The sequence below is a fragment of the Glycine soja genome, chromosome 8 (genome assembly GCF_004193775.1).
Source record: "Glycine soja cultivar W05 chromosome 8, ASM419377v2, whole genome shotgun sequence".
NCBI lineage: Eukaryota > Viridiplantae > Streptophyta > Magnoliopsida > Fabales > Fabaceae > Glycine > Glycine soja.
Window position 1 is genome coordinate 21,962,614 of NC_041009.1, and position 14,820 is coordinate 21,977,433.

General features: G+C 34.6%; 1 pseudogene; it reads right to left on the reverse strand.

Annotated features, from left to right (window-relative positions):
- Positions 1-2,229: 2,229 nt before the first annotated feature.
- On the reverse strand, positions 2,230-14,413 carry LOC114422013 (annotated as a pseudogene).
- Positions 14,414-14,820: the final 407 nt, after the last annotated feature.

Here is a 14,820-nt window from a genome sequence, read left to right on the forward strand (position 1 = left end):
TCCCAGAGTAAAAAGGTTCTTTGACAGAAGGGACCAGGATTGTGCCAAGGAGGAATGCCATTTTATTTTTGGAGATGAGGGCCATATGGAAAGTATGAGACTAGGACGGGTAGTTGGTTCCGTCAAGGACAGGGGTAATAGACACAGAGGAAGGACCATCACTAGGATGGATGAAATAAGGACTTGAAGGGTTGAGCGATGGATCATTGAAGACATGGGAGGACAACAGGCAGAGCTCTGATACCATAAAACGAATAAAGACAAGAGAGAAGATATTCAAGACGCTGAGGTAATGATTTGAGAATGAATTTTGTATATTGATTTTAGAAAAAAGATACAATTTTATATACACGTATTAACCTAAAGGAATAAGGCCAATGAATATCCTTTTTGCCTAACAGAAAAAATGTTTACATAAAGAGATATTTACAAGAATGAGAACTATTGGGTTGTACGGGTTTTGTGTCATTGTTCTGTTAAAAATATTATATAACAAATATGTCCCTATGATGACAATTAGATTTGGTCACGTTGACAATCATTTCAGTGACAAATTCGTCCATCTGTGTCACATAGGTTATTTTATTAACGGTGATAAACGAAAGTTAACGACTGAATATATTTGTCGCACTTTTTACACTTTTGAGAAATAAATTTTATATTTTCATCTTTTAGAGACACATTTGTCAGTGAATTACACGTTTAGAGACAAAAGTGACTATTTACCCATTCAAATATATTGTTATTGACACAAAACGATAATTTGAAAAAAAATCAATAAGTATATTTTTAGGAAAAAATAATCAAAAGTATATCTCAATTTTTTAGGCTTAAATATATTTTTCAATAATTCATTTTGATTTTACTACCTGACAGTTTTGTACTAACAGATTCATATGCAGAACTATTGTTTCTATCTAACAGTTATAGATAGATTAATTTACTAAAATCCATATATTCGTACTGTATCTTGTGAAGAATTAGTTTGATTACTTGAAGCTAACCTTCATGATAAGGTTTTGCATGACAAAGTTCAACTTTCTATGATTGATATATAGATCATTAGCAAATGGAAGACTCATTGCTGCTAAACACCTGGTTATCACAAATTCAAGCAATACGAGACACAATGTTGTCTATTTCGTTAACCCAACAAAAGAATCCCTTATAGAACCTGCAAAGCCTCTGATAAGTTTAACATCTCCAGTGTTCAGATCCATGACTTTTGGGGAGGTTTGGGGTAATTTTTTTTATCAAAGGCTCACAATTTGAAGAAGAATTGCTCCTAATAAACTCCCAAAAAACAATGGAAAAGGAATGAAACCCTTGCAGACATATTTTCATGACTATACAAATTTATATTGTGCTTGAAAAAATGAAGTTTATGCAATGTCCAACGATATGAACTATATAGTGTAGTGAACATGTAACACTTGAATGGCTTGTGGCCAAATTGTATTTGCAATTTTTCGTATTCTTAAGATTGAGGAACTCTTCTGGAAGTTAAGTCAAAATTCTCTGCTGTTCAGGCTAATGACCTCATATGTATTGATAACGTGAAATCAACTAAGGGATTGGATTGTGTGAAATACAAATTCTCCGATGCTTAAAAATTCAAAAGTTTCTTACTACAATCTCATTTGTCTTCCATTTTGCTTCACTATGCACCCGTGTAATAATTGAGGAAAAGTTAGAAGATTTAAGATGTATAGTTTTTGTTTTGATTAATAAGTTGGCCATTTGTTATGTTATATGAGCGATTCGAAACTGATATAAATCAATAATGAGCAAATAAAGGACACTCATCAAAAGGGCCCATTAAAAAGAGGTTACCAAGTCTAAGAAATAAAGAATAGAGAACTTACAAATCCCCCATCTCAGTATTTTCCGACATTCCTCCACTGCTCGATTTGTAAGATATCAAGGTGGAGTTAGTCTCTGCCTTGGGGAAAAGGAAATAAAAATAATTGGTGTATACATCTAACTTCTGTTGGATCTAGTATTGCCATTGATTGCATCATATGAGAAGAGTGTAACAAAGCATCCTCTTTCTATTATTCTGTTTTGATTAAAGCTATTAGTTGTTTATCTAATAAGATTGGCAGCAGAAAAATTGACAACATTGCTCATCAATACTATTGTGTTCTATATCACTACTGATTTGTTGGCATTCAATTTCCTGCATTCCTTTCAAGTACAAGTACAAGATTATTGCAATCGGCTTCTGGTAAAATCAAAATGCTAGAAACAAAGAGGGATCACAACAAAAGTTACAAGTAACTCAATTCAACTTGATCATTTTTAAGGCTTTCCCCATCACCATGCATTTAGTATGAAAAATGTTCTCTCTGAGTTTCATCTCTATCCTTGCACACGCTTACGCATTAACCTCCTAACCATCAAAGGATCACCTTTCAGGGGCTGTACATCACATTCACTTTCACTCTCACTAGAAGAACTAGAAGAAGATGCACTAGTGATATCCCCATTACCCAACACAACCATAGTCATTTTGTTAGGACATTGTGACTCTTTTGATTCAAAACACTAACCTTAATTTCAGCTTACCTAATCAAATCACCTACGGATTCAATACTTTGTTCAGTATCTGTATCACTGTATCCCGAGTTCAGTGATTCAGTCCATCTAACCGGCCATTGGTATTTTGGAAAATTGGTGGTGGAATACAAGGTATAATTACTGCTGATGTTTGTGATATCTGCTTGTTCCTGTAACAACAGAGCAGACTCAAGTTCCACCTCTACTTCACCCATTCTTTGTGCTCATCTGGTTCATAATCCCAGCATCTTACCATGATATCTGTAAAGACTTACCAACAATCTGGTACAATCTTTCCTTTGATATTCGGATCAATTTCCTCCTCAACAGGCTTCTCCAAAAATTCTCTTTGCGCTTTTATTTGTACATATTTCCTTCCACATACAACATCTAGCAGAACTATAACCAAATGACTAAACATCACATTTATCTTTGACAGTACCGTACATGGCATACTCCATAGCCATGTAGGCATAAGTACCTATAAGTGAAAGTATTAGCTTAATTTAACTGATAAAAACTCATTGCAGTACCTATAAGTGAAAGTGTTAACTTAGTTTAACCGACAAAAATTCAATGCAAAGAGTAAGCTCATAAAATAAGACATTACCCACAACAGAAACTACTTTAATTGGTTTTGGCTTTGACATAAAATGTGGTCCCTTTAGGCTAAGGCTGAAATCTTTGATTTTTGGCTTCATGTTGTTGTCCAAAAGAATGTTGCTAAGGTTGATGTGAAGGTGAATGATGGTGAGCTTCACTCCTGCATGAAGGTAGTGAAGTCCACGTGCTACTCCTATGCGGATCTTCAACCTTTATATACTTTACCAGCACTTCCACGATGAATTAGTCTGTTTTGATAAAAGTTTTTCGTTGATTTCTAAACTTCGGCCAGAGAAAATTGATGGCACAACTCTTGCATCACCGTTGGATACTGTCTCTGAGATGAACTTGTACTTGTGTGCTTGGAACTGCAGAAGCCCAAATTTGACAAACATGGTTCCAATTTGTAAAACCTGCTTGATTATTGATTAATTATTACTTGTCACTTACCAAAAACATTCACTGCTACTCTTCTTCAATCTTCCTAGGGATCCGACTTGCCTGGAATCAGTAAAGTCACCGGAGGATTCTACATTATCTATCGCTTCATACATTTTTCTTATATTTTTTTTACTTTATTAACTTTTTAATATATTTATATGACTGAAAAAGTTTAATGTGAACATGTTTTCTTTTACTGCAGGAATCTCATCTATCTATAACTTAACATTTTTATGGTTTCCATTAGAGGCATTACTGTAGATTCTCCTGTGTAACGGTTGTTTTGTCCTTCGGTATGGTCCTCTCTTATTTTGTCTGTTTGTGAGATTGTATGATGCTAAAAAATAATCGTGTTGCCCTTTGCGATAAACTCCGTTAGAGGCATTACTTTAGATACATATTGCCTACTGGTATATTTAGTTGACATCATAATTTGGAGGTATATAATAAATAGTCTAGCATGAAGCTAAATATTTAGTTTAGTATATTTAGTTCAAATCATAATTTTCTTTAACATAGTTGAAATCATAACTTGATTTTACTCATATTTTATATTCTCAAATCATTAATGTGCTCACGTAAGTGAAGTGACTTGCATATTCATGACAGGTTTTGGCTTCCGTGGTAAAAAAAAAAAAAATTTAATTAGGCCTGTTTGGGGGAGGTTGAGAGTTTTTTTTTATGTAAGTTTTAAAATAAAACATGTGTTAATAAAAATGAATTTAAATTAATTTTTAACTCGTTTTTAAAATGTTTTTATATTTATTGTTTTAAAAAAAATTATGTTACCGATATTATTACTATTGTTATCGTTGTTATTATTGTAATTATCATGACTAATATTATTGTGATGATTATTACTATTATCATGAATATTATTATATCATTATTGTCTTCTTATTGTTGATATAATTATGATCATTAATATAGATATTATTATTATAATCATTATCTTTTGTTGTTGACATTATCATCATCATCACACAAAAAATTCTTTAAAATAATTTTTGATAAGATAGAAATTTTTTAAGAATAAATTTATTTTTAAACTAAAATTAAAGAAAAAACTATACCTTAGGTTGATCTGATCAATTATAATACAAATTAAAAATAATTAAAAAAATACTTTCTCGAAAAGTTTATCCGAAACCCTATAAGTACTGTTACAGATTAAATGTATATCCAAAACCCTATAAGTACTGTTACAGATTAAATGTATATCCAAAACCCTATAAGTACTGTTACAGATTAAATGTATACTACAGGTTTCAGAACGACCATTCTGGAACATTTTTTCCCAAAACTTTCTTTTTGGGATAATGATTTCTCGAAGCATATTTAAAGAATTATGGAAGAGTTGTTTTGGAAAGTTATAATAGGCATTCCAGATTACATTCTAAAAAACAAACTCACTTTCTAGAATAGGCTCTTCGGAAGTCTAGTATGAAAGTTACGGAGTAGCTATTTCAGAATCCTTGTTGAACCATTCTGAATAATAATTATTTACAAAAAAAGCTTTTTCGTAATTGTGGTACAAGTGTATCATAAAGTCTTTTCCAGAAGAATTAGTCACAATTGCCTTTTGGAATGAGTTCTCCAAACAAAAAACTAACCAAGCAAAAGAGTCAAAACAACCACTTTACCTACAGTATCTACCTCAACCCAACCCTCAAAGGAGCTATGCACAGAATGTAGATGCTACCTCGACCCGACCTCGGCGGAGCTGCACCAAAACAACCAATGTTCGTGACATTCGACGGATATAACGATGTCTACGCCAGCGCAACCTTCACGGAAAACATACTTGAATGAAAATGGAAGAAGGTGTTGGGAGTAGGTCAGCTGCTTTTAGGACAAAGGTTGAATAAAGGAAAGTTAAATACATCAGAAGGGTAGTTTAGGAATATTGAAAAAATTGGGAAGTGTAGGAAGTAGGTATGGACGTGCAGGAAGTAAAGGCCAATAGTAATCCACATCAATTGGTGCCCCTTCCCATATTAAATTCAGCCCAACATAGGTCTTGGTGTGGTTGCTGTAAGAATGCGAAGAGTTGTAAAGAAAGTATATCACTCTTAGGTGGTATTCATATTGGCTTTGCTTTTCGGATGTCAATATGCTATTGTATTTGGCTTCATTTTTAGCTTAGGAAGAGTCACACCTTGTGCTCTTTTCTAGGCTGCTGCTATTAATAAAATGTTCATTTTAGCTTTTCAAAAAAATTCAGCCCAACATAGGATCTAAGATTTGCATTCCCCCTCTCTCAAACCTATTATGGTTAAAATTCCCATTTTTTAATATATTGGTAAAAATGTCAAAAAAAATTGAGGTCATTGTATTATTAGCACACCACTTGTGTGACAAGAAAGAGAAGGAAACAACAGATAGATGGCTGGTCAGGTTTTGTGGTGACTGGTAAGTGACTAAACAGCCAGATTGTGCTCACATGCCTTTATTTTGCTTTTAAAGAACATGACTTCTTTGTGTGTATTACAAAATGTACCTTTCTATCTTAATTGTAATGACTTCGGGTACCTTCCCAAATTTTCTAAACCCCATTCAGTTCTGTTCATTACAAAGAAAATAATAACCCCACAAACATATCATTTTTTGGAGTTTATTTATATTTATATAATCAAGTACATCTCTAGAATGCAAAGTGGAAAGTGTGTGAAAATAATCAGTGTCACAGATATCTATTAGCATTCCTGGAGTAAACTTTGCAGAAATGAAAATTAGAAAAAGGTATGGCCATACCAAGCCAGAGCAGTAAAAAAAGTTGCTACCGTCCAGCATAATAGGAACTATAAGCGCTACTTACCCTCCCTGGCGGCAAGAGAATCTAGTTCCTGACTGCATAATTTCATGCATTTCTACCCAACCCCCTCTATACAACCAATACACTTATTCCCTGCTTTCATAGCTGTCTGCATAATTCTAACACCAGGAGAAAGTATCATCAATGCTGTTAGCTCCCCAGTACAAGTGTTGATCATTCCAAGAGCCGTGAAACTCCCCCTCCGTATACCTTTGGTGCAACTTGATATTGAGATCTTGTAAAACTGGAACAATTACACCAATTGTTCCATTATTTTACAGAAGCACACAAATTTCAAACTTGATCAAAATATCATAGTAAATCCAAATATGGAGTTGATATCCTTGGCATAATCAAACAATTTCAATCACAATCAATCATTAAAATCAATCTGGAAGAAATATTTAATTTGGCAATTCGAAGATAATGAGAAGAGCATTGGCACAAACCGATAATAATTGAAGGCTTAGGATATCAATATTATTCTTGAAGTTGCATTGAAGACTGATAGATGGAGGAAAGGTGTACGTTAGCTCTCAGTTAGTTGAAATAGCTAGGATAACTAACTGTTAGTTGGTTAAGAAAATATAAATAGTCTATTAGAGGGAGGAGGGAGAGAATTTGGGAAGTAAAGGGTGGTGAGACCTCGAAACTCATCTGTACTATGTTTTAGGTGCACTATTATAATAATACACACATTCCTTGCCTCTGCTTCTGGTCTAGTTCTATCAACTGGTATCAAAGCTCCAATCTTGGAGTGTAAAATCGTTAATGGTGACGAAGGCGAACGCAAGAATGGAGACACGCATGGAAGCTATGGAGATAGCCATGGAGGAGAATCGCGAAGCAGTGGAATCGTGGTTGAGCTCGATCGAAGGGATGATCCAAAGGTTGGCAGCGGCGTGGGAGAAAAAATCTTCTAGGATGAACGTGCATACAATTTACGCGAGCGAAGGGGATGAAGGTATGGCGGTGCACGACGGCAATCTGTGGAGGAATTTAGAATTGCCCATATTCGATGGTGAGGATTCAATGGGCTGGTTGACCAGGATTGAGCGATATTTTCGGTTACGGGCAGTTAGGGAAGAGGACAAGCTGGAAGTAGTGGTGATCGCGATGGAGGGGGAAGCTTTGGGTTGGTTCCAATGGTGGGAATCTTGGAATCCAAATCATTCTTAGGATGGATTCAAGATTGCAGTCACTCAAAGGTTTCAGGCTTCGAGCTTGGGATATCCTGTTCAAGCGTTATTGGCATTGCAACAAGAAGAGACTGTGAAGGGATTCATCGGTCAATTTGAAAAGTGCGTTAGAATGGTGAAAGTGTTGGAGGAGTCATTTCTAGTGGAAGTGTTTCTAAGGGGTTAAAGGAAGAGATTAGTACTGAAGTAAGGCTTCATGAGCCAAAGAACTTGAAGGAAGCCATGGTTAAGGCTCGAAGAGTGGAGGATAAGAATAGAGTTTTATGGAAGTTACCCTTGAGTAATATCCAGGGGTATAATTTGCAGAAACCCAACTATTCGGGTCAGAAATCTGTAAAGGATTGGCAACCAGCAAATAGTAAGGCAGTTGATCTTACTAATGCTGTTAAAAGAGGATCCAGTGGGTGGCAAGGTAGAAGAACCTTCCATAATTTGTCACTCACGGAAGTAAATGAGAAAATGAGGAAAGGAGAATATTTCACCTGTGACGAAAAGTATAATCCTGCTCATGTGAGTAAAAATAAACAGTTCAGATTGATGATTATGGAGGAAGAGGATGAAGGAGACCCTTGCTTATGAAATGCAGGTTGTTTTTCTAACCTTGACCTTGAGGACAAGGTCCATCTTAAAGAGGAGGTATTGATAGATGGAGGAAAGGTGTATGTTAGCTGTCAGTTAGTTAGGATAGCTAGGATAACTAACTGTTAGTTAGTTACAACTAACTATTAGATAGTTAGAACTAAATGTTAGTTGGTTAAGAAAATATAAATAGTTTATTAGAGGGGAATTAGAGGGAGGAGGGAGAGAATTTGGGAAGTAGAGGGTGGTGAAACCTCGAAACTCATATGTACTATGTTTTGGGTGCACTATTATAATAATACACACATTCCTTGCCTCTGTTTCTGGTCTAGTTCTATCAAAGGCTTAGGATTTCCCAAGATTACCGTGTCTTTGTCCATTTAAAAAATTATCAACATTACCTTTTAAAAATACTACATGCTTTAGGTGTGTAGTGATCTCTACAATTGATAACGCAGATCTTCTATACTATTGTGCCCTATATTAGCACTTAGTTATAAAGTGGTTCTATCATTACTAGTTTGTTGGCACCCAATTTCCTGCATTCCTTTCAAATTTATTACAATGACAACATTTGGTAAAATAAAAAATGCTAGAAAAAAGGATCACAACAAAAGCTACAAATAATTATCTCAATCAATTTTAGCTTATTGTGACTGAAAACAATAACCTCAATTTCAGCTATCTTAATCACCTACATTTCTTCAGTAAAATAAAGTTATTTTTTTATTAATAATAAAATAAAGAAAAAATAGAGTAAATAATAGGCTGAGGGTACCCTAGCTATAAATAGAGACATGTTAGGTTAGTTTTTACATTTACCATACGTCTCTACACTCCCTCTTCCTTTCAAATTAGTTTTCCCTTCCCCCTCTCCCAAAATCTTTTCTTTTTCCAGCATACACTCAAACCTATCCTAATAGTTTCAGACTCATTAACTATTGGATTGTCGTAAAATTTGAACACCAGGTTTGGAGCTCATTTCTGCACACCGTCACCGTTGGGATTTGAGAAATAATGTATATGGTGAGAGAAATGTCCCTCACACGTAGTTCTCTTTTTCCCGCATACACCTAAACCTTTCCTAGTAAAACTACGTTGCCAAACTTGTTAACCGTTGGATCGTCGTGAAATTTGAACGCCAGGTTTGGAACTAATTTTAACCGTTGGAATTTATGAAATAATGTCTATGGTGAGAGAAATGTCTCTCGCATGAAGATAGTGAAATAGAGGCTCCAATACTTTCTCATTCTCTCTAACGCTTGGGAACCCTAGCAGAGCAACCAAAGGAAAAACTTGAGGAATCTTAGGGAACCGCTAGAGACACTAGACTACACACGTGAACCCGCTTAGAGGTAAGGGATGAGTTTATCACAATTGGGGTTAAAGTAAACATGTGTAAGATCCTTAGAGGATCAAATTGGGGTTTATTTTGGGATGTTTATTTTATTGTAATTTTTCCTTTATGATTATAATCACAAGATTGTTGTGTTTGATGGACCAATTGATGCCTATATGCAAATTGGTTGATAAAATTGAGTGCTCTTGGTGTTTTCGTGTTTTTGAACCTATGATTTTGATTCCTTTGATTTTGATATGATTATGTAAAATTATTTGAGGAGTTTAATCGTATGAACATAACATATTGATATTTTTATTGTGTAACATGTATATGATGCATGAGGCGTGATAACTTGTTGTCTTGGGATTAGGGAAGTGCGATGAACTGTATGTAAGTGACAAGTTGAGTATGTGTTAAATTGTGAGATCACACGTGTATTGAGATGTTGTATGCATTGAATTGTGAGCTATGAATTATAAAATCACACAACTATAAGACCTTTTAAGGGTGACGAGTTAATGCGCGATGAGTAAGGTGATGAGATCCACTATGGGAACCCGACGAGTTTAATCACTTTGAGGTGCGACGGGTTAAAATTATTTTGAGAACAATTGAGGGGTTGTGTGTTTTGTATAGTTCATACATAGAGTCTACGTGTTAAAATGTTTTTTGGGTTGGACCTGAATCAAGAGGGAGAGGCCCTGACGGACTCTTCGGAGTGTAGGCCTTGGGGATAAATACACTCGGTTTGAATGTTCCTTTAAGCCTATGCTAATCCCATATGATTGGAGCGTTCTTGCAAAACAGAGTGACCTTGACTGGTCTCCCTATGATTTCACCTAGTGAAAGTGACCTGACTTCTAGTGTGTGGTCCATCTTGTCATGTACTCTTAGGCACCCGACGAGGTTTTTCACTGGCATGGTACCACATTGCATATAGCATTGAGTCTTAGTATATTTGTTGCATAACGTTTGTGTATTGATCGATATTGATTGGTTGAGTGATATTGTGCTTTAATCCTTAAGTACGTGAATGATGTGAAAATGTGTGAGACGTGTAGTATTCAGAAGTGATGTTACGCGATAAGTGGTGGAATGACGTGAGTTGTGTTTAAGTAAGTTGTATTTCATTTATATGATTTTTATATCTATGTTGTCTTGTTTCTCTCTACTAGTTAGGAATGTGATAACTTACTCCCTGTGTGAGGTTTATGTTTAGATCCTGTGATGATCTCGAACTTTGTGTTCGTGGGAGCAGATGATTAGGTGGATGGTTATAGAGAAACTCATGCTAGAGGATGCTGGAACACAATACTCTGATAAGATATATTATTGGGGCATGAGTTTTTGTATTATTGCATGAAGTTTTGAATATGTTGTTTTTATCATTTTGTTTCACATGCTGAGTCTTTAGTTCATTCTTTGGAGTTTTGGACGATCTTGTTTTGAGTTGGAGATGCTTTTTAATAAGTTTTATTTGGTAACAATGAAGTGAATGTGACCTTTTTACCCATGTGAATTGGTTTAAGTAATTTGAATAAAATTGATTTAATTAAATTCCAAATTTTTATGTTTTTCTTAATTATATGTATGTCGGGGTAGAAGGTGTCACAAACACTCTGGTGCAATCTTTCCTTTGATATTCAAATCAATATTCTCCTCAACAGGCTTTTCCATTTGTTCCATATTTGCTGGCATTATTAAATAATCCATTCCACACACAACTGGTAGTAGAACCAAACCAAATGAGAAAACATCCCATTTATCTGCCACAAAACCATCCATGACATACTCCAAAGGCATGTAACCAAGACTATCTATAAGTTTAAGTATTACTGTATTAGCTTAGTTAACTGGAAAAAATTCATCCTAGTTAGCTCATAAAAAATAAAATTACCCTTAATATGATCTGCATTAATTTGTTTCGGCTTCGCCTTCGAATTAAATTGTGGTCCTTATATGCTAAGGCCGAAACCTTAGAGTTTTGGCTCCATGTCCTCATCCAAAAGAATGGTACTGGCTCTGAGGATACAATGAAAGATGAAGCGCTTGGCTTCTGAGTTTCCCACGTTGTAGGCGTCTATCTAGACATCCATTGGAGATGTACTCGTACACAATAATCATCTTGTTTTCATGGTTGCAAAATCCAATAAGAGACACACAATTAGGGTGGTGAAGTTGGCAGAGTAGGTTTATTTCTTTCTTAAACACTGCATTATATCCCACATTAAACCGTTTTAATGCGATTGTATAATTAGAAGAATCTTTATGTTGGAGACAACCTTTATATACTGTACTAAATGTTTCGCGTCTTGTGACACCCTCTACCTGGACATACATATAAATAAGAAAAATATATAAAATAGTGGAATTTAATTAAACCAATTTTATCAAAATCATGTACACAAATTCATGAGGTAAAAGGATTATATTTACTTCACTATTACCAAATGAAACTTATTAAAAACATATCTGGCTCAAGACAAGGCCGTCAAAGTTTGCAAAAGAAATCTTGTTAAACAGTTGATTAAATTAAAGTAAAATAACATCATACAATTGAAATAAAAACTCGTGCCCCAATGTCACACATCCTATTAGAGCATTGTGTCCCAACGTCCTCTAGCACGAGATTCTTTAAAGTCATTCACCTAGTCATCTGCTTCCACGAACACAAGGTTCGAGATCATCATAAGATCCAAACACAAACAACACACATGGAGTAAATTATCACATTTCTGAATAAAATATAGATAAACAAAGACATAATCAAAATAAATTATAGAAGTATTTATAACATTGCTCAACTTAATACAATCCACGTTACTTCACCACTTTATCATTTAAAATTCATTTTTCAATCACCAATCACATTACATATGAATCACACACTCGAGTCAAGACGTAACAACACTCATGAATTTGATAATAAACAATTCACAGGCGTTATGCAATAATTATACTAAAACTCAAGCCTATATGCAATGTGGTACCATGTCGGTGAAAAATCACACTAGGGCGCTTATGAGTACATAACAAGACACACCACACAATGGGTATGTCAGGTCACTCTCACTAAGTAAAATCATAAGGTGACCAGTTAGGGTCACTCTGTTTTGCGAGAATGCTCCAACCATATGAAATCAATATAGGCTTAAAGGAGCACTCAAATCGAGTGTCTTTACTCCTAAGGCCTAGATTCCGAAGAATCCGTTAGGGCCTCACCTTCCTAATTCAGGTCCAACCCCTAAAACAATTTTTGCACGCAAATCCTGCTCATGAATTATACAATACGCACGACCTCACCCTCGTGTTTCAAACACGTTTAACACATTGCCCTACAATTTAACACTTTAGGTTCCTAACTAGGAATCCTAAACTTTCTCTTTAACACTTTGTGCATAAACATGTTTCTCAAGGTAAACACCAGTTGGGTTATTGTATAATTCACAACTCACAACACAATTATTATCACATCAAGTGTTAACCACACACTTATTCACAACCAAATTTCATGTCCACAATTTTAACATATCACAACATCACAATCCACCATCACATGTTTCCATGTATCTCATAAATCAACACATATTCAATTTATCCATTACACACAATTTCAATTACAATTTCATGATCCCATTATAACAATTTATTATGCTAATATAGTAATCTTGTCCAAAATACAAACAAATTATTCGAAAATTCTTCTCACAACATGGGGAGTAAAACCCCTCAAACAATTTCACATAATCATATAGGAAGAATTACAATACAATAAACATACCAAAATAAACCTCAATTTGATCCTCTAAGGATCCCTACACATGTTCATTCTAATCCCAATTGTGATAAAATCATCTTTTACCTCTAAGTGGGCTCACGTGTGTAGTTCGATAGTGATAGCGATGTCTTTAGCGGTTTCCTAAGATTCCTCAAGTTTTTTCTCTGTTTGCTTTGTTAGGGTTTTCAAGTGTTAGAGAGAAGGAGAAAGGATTGGAGCTTCCATTTCATTGTCTCCGTGTGAGGGACATTCCTCTCACCACAGACATTATTTTTCAAATCCCAACAGTAGCAATGTGCAGAAAAGCTTTTGGAACCTGGTGTCCAAATTTCACAACAATCAAACGGTTAACCTGTCCTGGATTGTAGTTTTATTGGGGTAGGTTTGAGTGTATGCTAGAAAAACAGAGTTACGTGAGAGGGATATTCCCCTCACCGCAGATATTATTTCAAAAATTCTAACGGTAGGTATGTGTGGAAATAAGCTCTGAACCTAATGTTTAAATTTAACAACATTCCAATGGTTAATGAATCCGGAATTGTCATTTTATTGAGATAAGTTTGAGTGTATGTGGGAAAAAGAGAGGATTTTGAGAGAGAAATAAGAGAAAATGAATTTGAGAAGAAGAGAAAGTGTAGAGACGTATTGTCAATGTGAAAACCGACCTACTATGTCTCTATTTATAACTAGGTACTCATAGCCTATTATTTACTATATTTTTCTTTATTTTATCATTTTAAAAAATAAACTCTATTTTACTCCTTATCTAATGAATAAATAAAACATTTTTTTCTAAGGACATATATTTATTTTATTTATCTTAAAATTATTATTTTAATTAAGAAAATTATTTCTCCTTATGTATTTAATTATAAAAATTTCATTATTTTTCTAAAACTTTATTTATTTTTAAATAAAATCCTTTTTAATTTATTTTACAAAAAATGGAATATTACACGTCCAATGACTTTGTTTTGATCGAAGTTGTTGGTTGATTTCCCAAGATCGGCAAGAGAAAATTGATGGCACAACTCTTCTATTATTGTTGGATACTGCCTCTGTGAGGAACTTGAGTGGCCTAAACACTTCAGAAACATAGTTCCAATTTGTCACTTACCGAAAACATTCACCTTTACTCCTCCTCAATCTTCATAGCTAAGCTAATTTGGGTGATAGACATTTGGTGTGTGAAGCATGTTAGGGTTGGTATTTGCCCCAATTGAGACTGCCTCACTTTTTAACAAAACTCTGCATCTGTTGAAAATGTTTCACTACCTAATAAAATAGAAACCTTCTAAGAAACATGCTTAAAAAGTAATTGATGGAATACCTTTAATCTTTATTCTTTATGTGGAAGTTAAAAATTTACAGGTCTATAGTTTAGGATAATTCACCGAAAGCCCTAAAATCTAGGGCATATTTGATTATTAAGGATTAGATAAAATACCTAGATTCGTAGTTGGTTCTTTATCTAAGCGTTCTTTGACATATGTTGTAAGATCTT